This window comes from Sus scrofa, chromosome 5, assembly GCF_054392235.1.
Source record: "Sus scrofa isolate SSC_HxYL_T2T_F1_AM1 chromosome 5, Sscrofa_HxYL_maternal_Yorkshire_Landrace_v2.0, whole genome shotgun sequence".
Taxonomy (NCBI): Eukaryota; Metazoa; Chordata; class Mammalia; order Artiodactyla; family Suidae; genus Sus; species Sus scrofa.
The window spans coordinates 25,008,926-25,021,075 of NC_139387.1; positions in this window are offsets into that span (position 1 = coordinate 25,008,926).

Below are 12,150 nucleotides of genomic sequence, written 5' to 3' on the forward strand. Positions count from 1 at the left end.
TCCTTATATTTGTTGAGACTGTGTCTTGTTTCTTGTTACCCAATAGAGAGCTTACCGAGATATATCAAATTTTAAAAGGGGGGCGGGGAGAGTGGTGCAAAACTTAAAACTAGAAATGAAAGAAATAAGGAGAAAGAAAATAAATTTTTTAATGTTCTTTTTTGTTCTTTTTAGGGCCAAACCTGCCACATAGGGAGGTTCCCAGGCCAGAGGTCAAATTAGAGCTGTAGCTGCCACCCTATGCCACAGCCACAGCAACACAGGAGCTGAGCTGCATCTGCGACCTACACCACAGCTCAGGGCAACACTGGATCCCTAACCCACTGAGCGAGGCTGGGGATCAAACCCACAACTTCATGGTTACTCATCAGGTTTGTAACCTGCTGAGGCACAAAGGGAACTTCAGAAACTAAAATTTTAAACAATAACAATAGGTAAGGACATACAATGGAGCCAGGAATGAAACTAAAAAATGCAAACTCTTAAGACCCATGCCCTTCCTAAGGGTGGGTCACAGAGTTGGCCCCAAAGTGTTTAGCAGCCAACCCAACAAGGAAAGTCTGGCCAGTTCCAGAGTTCATCGCGTTCATGACATAAAACAGAGACAGACTACTCAGGGCAGTACAGCCATTCTTGGAGCTAAGACCAGACAGAAGTTTCTCCCACGGACACCCCTTAGGGAGACGACTGGTTCACAGCCTTACCATTGCCTTGACAGCAAGTTCCTTGGGATGACTTCTAATAACTGCCCCTCGACGTGGGAGCGCCACTGCACCAAAGGACCTCAGCCGCTGTGGGAGGGACCGAATGCACCATGTCCCCTACTCTGTCCTGACAGAGCTTGATCAAGGGCAAGGATTTCCTGATGTTGGTATGATTGACATTTGGGGCCAAATCCTTCTTTGTGGGGAGGGGCTGTTGGTGCCTTGCAGGGTGGTTAGCAGCACCGTTGGCCTCTATCCACTAGATAGAGGTGACAAACAAAATGTCTCCAGACACAGTCAATTGTCCACGAGGGGACAAGACTGCCCCGGGTCAAGAACCACAGAGCCAAAGATAGAAATCATTGCTTCTATATTCTTTTTTTTTTTTTTTTTTTTTTTCATTTACCAAGTATTTATTGAGTGCCTTCCACGGGCTCAGCACTGTTTTTTAGACAACATCATTGAAGAGGCAATTGGCTTTGATGTGCTGATATGCAATAGATCACAAAGCTGAAGGAGCAAGAGGAGGAACACCCTGGAGGCCTATAACTCAAGTCGTGATGGTATCCTGTGTCTGGACTCACTGAGGTTCAGGCTCTTCATGTCTCTGCACCGAAGGAATTCAGCGAGAGACAAAGTGATAGGCAAGAAATAGATTTATGGAGTTCCCGTCGTGGCTCAGTGGTTAATGAATCCGACTAGGAACCATGAAGTTGCAGGTTCGATCCCTGGCCTTGATCAGTGGGTTAAGGATCTGGCATTGCCATGAGCTGTGGTGTAGGTCTCAGACAAGGTTCGGATCCCACAGCATTGCTGTGGCTGTGGCATAGGCCAGCAGCTGCAGCTCTGATTGAACCCCTAGCCTGGAAACTTCCATATGCCATGGGTGTGGTCCTAAAAAGAAGAAACAGAATCCGACTGCTGTGGTGCAGGTGTCAGCAGAGGCGCAGGTTCAGTCCCCTGGCCTGGCACAGTGGTTTAAAAGATTCGGTATTACTGCAGCCGTAGCTTGGATACAGTCCCTGGCCCAGGAACTTCCATATGTCTCAGGTACAGCCATATTAAAAAAGAAGAAAAAGTTTTACTGTGGAGCCTTCCTCTTTTTTCAACCCTCGTTCAAGCTTCAGGTTTTAGCAAAGTGCTGATAGAAGTTTTCCTCTGTCCAGATTTTACCAGATCCAAAGTGGGAAGGAATGCTTGATTTCATGAGTAGTCATTGTGTGCTGTAGCCAATTCTCTCAAAAATTATCTGCAAAGCAAACACACCTTGCCACAGCAAGGATTCGTTTTTCTCCCGAGTCAATAGAAATCTGATTTTATATTAAGAAAGCACATATTGCCCTTAATATTAAGATTTGGATGCTGTTCCTTACAAAGTGATAACCTGGTGTGACTGCTAAGCAGCATGATTCTTCCCAAGCCTGCATTAGGTCATCCAACCCCTCCTGGGTCAGGAGCAAGCTTCAAGTTCTGATCCACAGCACTCTCCCCTGACAGAAGGAACACAGAGAGCTCAGTAAAAACAACCATCTGGCTGTGATTGAATCTCTACTCCGATCTTCCGCATCTTCTTTTTTAATTGTTTAAAGTTTTATTGCCATACAGTTGATTTACAAGGTTGTGACAATTTCTGCTATAGAGCAAAGTGCTCCAGTTATACCTATACACATATCCATCCTCTCTCAGATTCTTTTCCCACATAGACTGTCCCAGAATATTGGGTAGAGTTCTCTGTGCTGTATAGCAGGTCCCTGTTGGCCAATCATTCCGTATACCTCAGTGTGCAGAGGCCAGTCCCACACCCTCCAGTCCACCCTACACACACACACACACACACACACACACACACACACACACATACATCCCCTTTTTTTTTTTTTTTTTTTTTTTTGTCTTTTTGCTATTTCTTGGGCCGCTCCCGTGGCATATGGAGGTTCCCAGGCTAGGAGTTTAATTGGAGCTGTAGCCACCGGCCTACGCCAGAGCCACAGCAACACGGGATCCGAGCCGCATCTGCGACCTACACCACAGCTCACGGCAACGCCAGATCGTTAACCCACTGAGCAAGGGCATTGTTTCAGTCTTTTTTATGGCTGAATTAATATTCCTGATTTTCCGCATCTTTTTTTTTTTTTTTGGTCTTTTTGCCTTTTCTAGGGCTGCTCCCGCAGCAGATGGAGGTTCCCAGGCTAGGGGTCCAATCGGAGCTGTAGCCACCAGCCTACGCCAGAGCCACAGCAATGTGGGATCCGAGCCGAGTCTGAAACCTACACCACAGCTCACGGCAACGCCACTGAGCAAGGGCAGGGATCGAACCTGCAACCTCATCGTTCCTAGTCAGATTTGTTAACCACTGTGCCACGACGGGACCTCCTGATCTTCCATATCTTGATATTGACTAAGCAAAATAATAGCAGTCATACAGTGATCTCTTACCTCTGGATGATGCACTGGCATTATTTCATTTGAGTCTCACCTGAGAGGTAGGCACGACATATTTTTCCCATGGAACAAAGAAACTAGGTTCAGGTAGATGACAGACTATGTAGACTGAAAATGGCATAAAAGGACCCAAATGCAGAATTTCTGACTCACAGTTCAGTGCTTTTTTTTTTTTTTTTTTTTTCTGGCCACACCCATAGCATGTGGAAGTTCTCAGGCTAGGGATCAAACCTTCACCACAGTTGCAGCAATGCTGTATCTTTAACCTGTTGCACCATGAGGGAATGTCCATGTTTTCTTGATTTTGTCTTTGTTTGTTTTGGTGGTTTTTTGGAGTTTTTTTGGCCACACATGCAGTACATGGATGCTGCCAGGCCAGGGATCAAGGGATCAAAGGGTGCTTTTATATAACCTGTCATTGTTTCTAGGGTGTTACCTGGTATTATTTCTTTGATATTGTCATGACTTTTTTGGATATATAGTTTCATCTTCTTACGTAAGTTGTAAAAGATAATAATAATAAATGACATTCCCCGGGAGTTCCCGTCGTGGCCCACTGGTTAACGAATCTGACCAGGAACCATGAGGTTGCAGGTTCGATCCCTGGCCTTGCTCAGTGGGTTAAGGATCCAGTGTTGCCGTGAGCTGTGGTGTAGGTCGCAGACGTGGCTCGAACCTGGCGTTGCTGTGGCTCTGGCGTAGGCTGGTGGCTACAGCTCCGATTCAACCCCTAGCCTGGGAACCTCCATATGCCACGGGAGCGGCCCTAGAAAAAGTGCAACAACAAAAAAAAAAGATTTAGAAGCACTTGATGACTGCCAAAAGCTCTTCAGGAGTTAAAGTTTAACGAGTACAGTTTCAGTTGGGAAGATCAAAATGTTCTGGAGATAGATGATGGTGGTGTTTGCACAATAAAGGGGATGAACTTAAGCCCACTGAACTATACACTTAAAAATTATTTAAATGATTACTTTTTGTTATGCATATTTTCCAATTTAAAAAAAAAATTGTCTTTTGTCATTTTTAGGGCCACACCTGAGGCATGTGTAGGTTCCCAGGCTAGGGGTCTAATCAGAGCTGTTGCTGCTGCCCTACGCCAGAGTCACAGCAACATGGGATCCAAGCCTCCTCTGCGACCTACACCACAGCTCACGGCAACCCTGGATCCTTAACCCACTGAGCGAGTTCAGGCATCGAACCCTCAACCTCATGCTTCCTAGTCAAATTCATTTCCACTGCACCATGACGGGAACTTCTCCAAATAAAATTCTTAAATGATGGCCTTCCCTGGTGGCTCAGCAGGTTAAGGATATAGCATTGTCACTGCTGTGGCACAGATTCAATCCCTGGCATGCTGCATGCTGAGGGCACGTCAAAAATTTTTTTTTAATTTTTATTGAAAAATGAAACTAAAAATTTTTTAATAAAAAAGGGATTATCATGGAGTTCCCATTGTGGCTCAGTGGTAATGAGCCTGACTAGCATCCATGAGGATTTGGGTTTGATCCCTGGCCTCGCTTAGTGGATTAAGAATCCAGCATTGCCGCAAGCTACAGCACAGGTCACAGACGTGGCTTGGATCTGGCTGGCATTGCTGTGGCTGTAGTGTAAGCCTGCAGCTGCAGCTCCGATTCAACCACTAGCCTGGGAAATTCCATATGCCACAGGTACAGCCCTAAAAAACGAAAAAAAATATTTCTTTAAAAAAAGAATGCTACCTTCTTAACACCTCCTATGTAAATCTCTCCTCTCTGTCCCCACCACTATTTTTTTTTAATGAGAGTTGCAACATTTATTTCAGTTTCTCTCTTTTTTTGTTTTGGGTGTTTTTTTCTTCTTTTGCCACACAAGCAGTAAATGGAAATTCCTGGGCCAGGGATCGAACCTACACCACACAGCAGCAACCAGAGCCACCGTGGTGAGAACGAAGGAACCTCAACCCACAAGGCCATCAGAGAACTCCCTCCTTATGTCATTATCCCTTCATCAGATCTTTGCAAATCATCTCTTAACTAGTCTCCCAGCCTCCATCTTCTTTCCCTAAAGCAGTCGTCAGAGAGGTGTTTCCGACAAGCCAGACCATCCAACGGCTTCCCATTGCCTGTAGGATGAGATCCAGTCCCCTTAGCTTGGCATAAAAGGCCCCCAATAATATGGACCCTTTTACTCATCCATCCAATAGATATATGTTGAGCAGTCCCTGAGATAGGCACTGGAAATGGCTCTCAGGACATGGCAGTGAAGAGAGAGATATGCTCTCTGCCCCTGTAGAGATAACTCACTAGAGAAAACAGCATTTTTTTAAATATAGACAAATTTTTTTGGGTTGGTTTCTTTGTTTGTTTTGCTTTTTTAGGGCCGCACCCGCGGCATATGGAAGTTCCCAGGCTGGGGGTCGAATCGGAGCTACTGCTGCCGGCCTATGCCACAGCCACAGCCACACGGGGTGCAAGCCGCATCTGCGACATCCCACAGCAACGCCAGATTCCCCGACCCACTGATTGAGGCTAGGGATCGAACCTGCAGATTCATTCTCACTGCGCCACAAAGGGAACTCCTTAGACAGATTTTTTTTTTTCAATGACAAATCGTGCTGAATCTTTATTGTTTATAGAAACACACGTTTTCAGTGTTTACTACCTGCTAGACACCATGCTAGGTCCTGGACAGACAGCGATGAGGAAAAAAAGACACAATCCTTGCCCTTGTGGAATGTGTTAACAGACACTCATTAGATAGGAATCAACCCTAACTACAGACTAAGCTAAGGGCTATTGATCTAGATGGGGGAAGGAAAGGAATGTTTGATCTAAGATCTGAAAGGTGAGTAAAGGGTTAACGAGGCAGGAGGGAGGAGGGGTCTGCTGAAGAGAAAGGGAGCACATTCGGCAGAGGAAATGTCTAGCAGAAAGGCCCTGAAGCCGAAAAGAATGAGAGTAGGAAGAACTGAAAGAAAATGGTAGGGCTGAAGCCTGGGGTGGGGCGAGCAGTGGGAGAGGTGGGCAGAGGCCAGATCCGGCAGGGCCTCTGGGCCCCACTAAGGAGTTTGAATTTTATGCTAAAGATAATGGCAATCCACTGAAGGATTTTAAGCCAAGAGTGGACGTGAGGAGACCCACTATGAGGCTACTGCAGTGGCCTGCTCTGGGATTGTGTTAGAAAACTGTTGACCGAAACTGCCTGCCCTGGCCGGGCACAATGATCGCCACGTGCATGAATTCTCTCACGCCAGGAGGCCCCAATAAGGAACACAGAATTAACAAGCTGCTGCCAACTAGAAGAATTCCAGAGGAGCCAAAGGTGGGAGGAGGTGCCAGCCCATCATATGTCCTGCCAACTTCCCAGAAACCCTCACGGTGGAATCCATCTTGACTGAGAGATGGGTGGGCCGCCAGAAAGGGCCCTGAGTGGGACCAAATATGGGCACCAGCAGGATGATTGGCCAGAGACCACCTGGAAACTAGCCCCACCTCCATAAATCCTGAGACTGCGAGCCACATGGCAGAGCAGTTCTTCTGGGTTTCTTTACCTCCTGCTCTCCACCCAGGTGCCCCTTCCCAATAAAGGGGGCTTTGTCACTATGTGTTCTCCTTAGACAATTCATTTCAGGATTTTTTTTTTTTTCTTTTTAGTGCCACACTCACAGCATGAGGAAGTTCCTAGGTTAGGGGTCATATCAGAGCTGCAGCTGCTGGCCTACACCACAGCCACAGCAAGGCCAGAACCAAGATGCACCTGTGACCTACACTGCAATCATGGCAATGCCAGATCCTTAACCCACATGGTTCAAGGCCAGGGATTGAACCACCTCCTCATGGATACTTGTTGGGTTCATTTCCACTGAGCCACAATGGGAACTCATTTCAGAATTTTACACAAGAGGTCCTGAAACAGGTCCCCCTTCTGGTAGCAGTTGTGCCAGTGGAGATGATAGAAGTGCACAAAACTAAAATGGATCAAGAAGTAGAGCTGAAAGGATTTGGAGATGGCTTGGATATGGGAATGAAGGAAAAAGAAAAATCAAAAGTGAGTCCAATGGAGTTCCCATTGTGGCACAGTGGAAAGGAACCTGACCAGTATCCATGAGATTGTGGGTTCAATCCCTGGCCCCAGCCAGTGGGTTAAGGATCCAGTGTTGCTGTGAGCTGCCGTGTAGGTCACAGATGCAGCTCAGATCTGGTGTTGCTCTGGCTGTGGTGGAGGCTGGCAGCTGTCTCTCTGATTCGACCCCTAGCCTGGGAAGTTCTGTACGCTACACCTGCAGCCCTAAAAAAAAAAAAAAAAAAAAAAAAAAAAAAAAAAAAAAAAAAAAAGGAGTTCAAGAATTATACTAAAATTTTTTAGGTGTGATAATATTATAGTTTTTATTTTGTATCTTGCAAATATGTAGGATGAAATGACAAGCTGTCTGGAATTTGCTTTAAAACAATACTAAGCGGATGGGAGAGGAAAGTGGATGAGGATATGGATTGAGCAGGACTGACCACGGGTCGAAAGCTGTTGGGGCTGAATGAGGTATACATGGGGCGCATGGTCTTATTCTGTTAACGTCTGTATATATTCAAATTCTTCCTCTATACAAAGTTAAAAGAAAGAGAATGATAAGATAGAAGGAGGATGAGGAAGAAGAGGTGAGGGGAGGGAGAGATTGAAAGAGAGAAGGAGGAGAAATACATTAAGTCCTAGGTTTTGCTTGAGCAATTAAGCAGCTGATGTTGCCATTTATTGAGCTGGGGAAGAGAAGTGGCAGAGTGAACCAGAGATTTGGGAAGTGGCATGAGTCCCATTTTGGACACATTCAGTTTGACATATCTAGGAGACAAGCTCGGGAAGATGTCATGTGACAACTGAATATCCAAAACTGAATGGAACTCAGAAAAAAAATCTGCATACAGGGGATGAACAGGTGAATGATTTGCATACATATGGTATTGAAAAGCATGCAAATGGATAGAATGGGAGTTCCCGTTGTGCCTCAGTGGTTAATGAATCCGACTAGGAACCATGAGGTTGGGGATTCGATCCCTGGCCTTGCTCAGTGGGTTAAGGATCCAGCACTGCCATAAGCTGTGGTGTAGGTCGCAGACGCGGCTCGGATCCCGCCTTGCTGTGGCTGCAGCGTAGGCCAGAGGCTGCAGCTCCGATTGGACCCCTAGCCTGGGAACATTCTTATGCTGTGGGTGCAGCCCTAGAAAAGATAAAAAGACAAAAGAAAATGGATGGAATTACTTAATGAGAGAATTAACAAAGGGAGAGCTAAGACCAAACCCAAAGAAATAAAATTTAGAGTGTTGAGCAGATGAGAAAAACCTTGGGGGGAAAAATCTGAGAAGTAACACCCAGGAGAATGATATAGAGACAAGAAGACTGCTCTTGGGACAGCCTAGAGAAGCCACTATTTCAAGGAGGAAGTAGTCACCAACTGTTTCTGACGCTGTTAAGGGGACAAACAAGATAAGAACAGGGAATAGCTACTGGATCTGGCCCTGTGGAGGCTATCGACAGCCTTGATAAGAACAGTTTTTATTGGAGCAATTGGTTGGAGGGGGTGGAAGAGTGAGTGGAAGGTGAGGAAGTGTGGATAACATGAGCAGCTGACTCGAGCTGTGTGACTGTGAAGTTGATCTATAAAATGAGGTGGTAGCTAAAGGGAGAGGTGGAATCAAGAGAGACTTGGGTGGTTATTAACCTGACATATATTAGAGAGTGTTAGCACCTTGAAAGATCCATGAAGAGGTAGAGACTAGTAGATTTAGAAGAGAGAGAAGATAAAACTAAGATTAGAATTCAGGAGTTCCCGTCGTGGCGCAGTGGTTAACGAATCTGACTAGGAACCATGAGGTTGTGGGTTCGGTCCCTGCCCTTGCTTAGTGGGTTAATGATCCGGCGTTGCCCTGAGCTGTGGTGTAGGTTGCAGACGCGGCTCGCATCCCACGTTGCTGTGGCTCTGGCGTAGGCCGGTGGCTACAGCTCTGATTCAACCCCTAGCCTGGGAACCTCCATATGCCGCGGGAGCGGCCCAAGAAATAGCAACAACAACAACAAAAGACAAAAAAAAAAAAAAAAAAAAAAAAGAATTCACAGCAGCATTGCTCATGATACCCCAAAAGTGATAACAACCCAAATGAACATCAACAGATGAATGCATAACAAAATACAGTATGTCTCCCCCTGTGACTCAGTTTACAGGAAGAAAAGAGCATAGAAACCATGAGACTTACGGGACATTTCCACCTCTAAGACCCTTATTGGACAAGGACTGATATAGGCAATTGGGCAAGGCCAAAGGGAGAAAAACACAGCTTTCTGGACCCCACATTGGTACCCCCCTATCTTTAAGGGATAAAAACCATTATACGGTAATAGAGAGGGGGGCTCTTCTCCCCCCTCCCAGCTGTCCTGGGAGCTGTTTGATTTCCTGTAATAAAGACTTTGCTTGCTTGCAAAAGATATATATATATATTATGTCATAAGATTATATATATATATTATGTCAAAAGATATATATATATTATATTAAAAGATATATAGATATATATATATATATTATGTCATACAATGGAATGTTATTCGGACATCAGAAGGAATGAAACTGATACATGCTGAACATGGGTGAACCTTGGAAACAATATATGAAGTGAAAGAAGCTATCACAAAAGGCCACATATAGAATGATTCCATTTATATGAAATGTCCAGAATAGGCAAATCCATAAATGCAGAATGCAGATTGGTGATAATGGGGAAGTTGGGAGAAACAGAGTGACGGCTAATTGGCATTGAGTTACTTTCTGGGGTGATGAAAATATTCTAACCTTGACTGCGGTGATAGTTTCTCAACTCGAAACATGCTAAAAACCACTGAATTGCATGATTAAAAAGGGTGAATTTTATAGCATGTGAATTGTGAGTTGAATCTCAGTAAAGTTGTTATGTGAGTTATTATTAAAAAAAAAAAAAAAAAAAGAAGTGAGAGAGAGTATACTATAGACCCAAACAGAGAGATTAAACTTTGACAGGAGTAAGGACATAGCCACCGTTGTAATAAGGGAGGAAGGATGTGAGGTGAGGCAGATAATCCGTAGGTCTTATGATAGAAAATACTGAAGTTTACATCCGATAGTTTCTATCATAAAGTATAAGGTAAATTTATCAACTGAGAGTAAGGGTAGAAGAGAGGTTATAATGGGTTTGAGGACAGAGGAACTGGTATGAAACATTCATCTCAATACTTACAACTAAGTGTTTTTATCTCAACTCCAAAGTCCACATCATTCTTAATGGGTACATTTGTTAAGGTCCAGTCAGGCATTTTCAATCTAGCAGCTTCAAATGGAAGCAAGGTAATGTAAAGAACTACTTTAGGAGTTCCCATAGTGGCTCAGTGGTTAACGAACCTGACTAGTATCCACAAGGACTCGGGTTCGATCCCTGGCCTCGCTCAGCAGGTTAAGGATCTGGCGTTGCCGTGAGCTGTGGTGCAGGTCACAGATGCAGCTTGGATCCCCTGTTGCTGTGGCTGTGGCGTAGACCGGCAGCTACACTTCTGATTCAACCCCTGCCTGGGAACCTCCATATGCCTCAAAAAAAGACAAAAAGACAAAAAAAAAAGAAAGAAAAAGAAAAGAACTACTTTAAAAGGAGAAGTTAGGAAGGTTGGAAGGTGAAAGGAAGAAGGGGTGATATGATGATACCCAGAGATCATAAGCTGTGAACACCCCTGGGCTGGATCCCACAAACCCCTGCTGCTGTCCTGTTGTCAACTTTGTCACAACGTGCTCTCCACTTGCCAAAGCAGGCAGAGCTGGAATTGCTGATGAAGTGCAGACTTTGGCTCAGATTGATGGAGTCTTGAATCACTCATCTCCATTGCTGCTACAGAACCACCACTGCCACCAACAGCCACACCGTCCACCTGGAAGCTTAGATGCCCTTTTCCTCCCACAATCTGATCTCCCTCAAATGCTTATTATTGGAAAAACCCAAAAGCAGAGGGGCCAGGTTAATGTAGTCGGCAGACTCCTTTTTTTTTCTTTTTTTTTTTTTTTCCCTTGTCTGTTGTTTTTTTAGGGTTGCACCTGGGATCCAAGCCATGTCTTCAACTTACACCACAGCTCACGGCATCGCCAGATCCTTAACCCACTGATGGAGGCTGGGACTCAAACCCACATCCTCATGGGTACTAGTTGGGTTTGTTAACCACTCAGCCATGACGGGAAATCCTACAGACTCTTAATAGTAATATAGAGCAAAGTATAAAAGAGTGGGTGAAAGCCTGGGAGAAATAAGTATACATCCTTTGAGAAAGTATTTGTGGTATACTCATTAATTTCAAAAATAAAGAAAGGGGAGTTCCCGTCATGGCACAGTGGTTAACGAATCCGACTAGGAACCATGAGGTTGCAGGTTCGATCCCTGGCCTTGCTCAGTGGGTTAACGATCCAGCGTTGCTGTGAGCTGTGGTGTAGGTTGCAGACGCGGCTCGGATCCTGCGTTGCTGTGGCTCTGGCGTAGGCCGGTGGCTACAGCTCCGATTCAACCCCTAACCTGGGAACCTCCATATGCCGTGGGAGCGGCCCCAAAGAAATAGCAAAAAGGCAAAAAATAAAATAAAATAAAATAAAGAAAGGAATTTAGTATCCATACCACTATTTAACATTGGTCTGAGGACATTTCATTTTAAAGCAAGTAAGTAAGAGAAAGAAATAAAAGATAAAGTTGGAAAAGAAGTAAAATTATTATTATTTGCACAGATCATTTGATGCCCAGAAAGTCCAAATAAATAGAAACCATTATTATAAACAATGAGAGAATTTAGTAAATTGACTAAAAATAAAATCAATATATAGAAATCAAAAATGACAGACCTCAGTCAGTGGGTTAAGGATCCAGCGTTGCCAAGGGCTATAGTGTAGGTTGCAGAAGCGACTTGGATCTGGAGTTGCTGTGGCTGTGGTATAGACCAGCAGCTGCAGCTCCAATTTGACCCCTAGCCTGGGAACTTC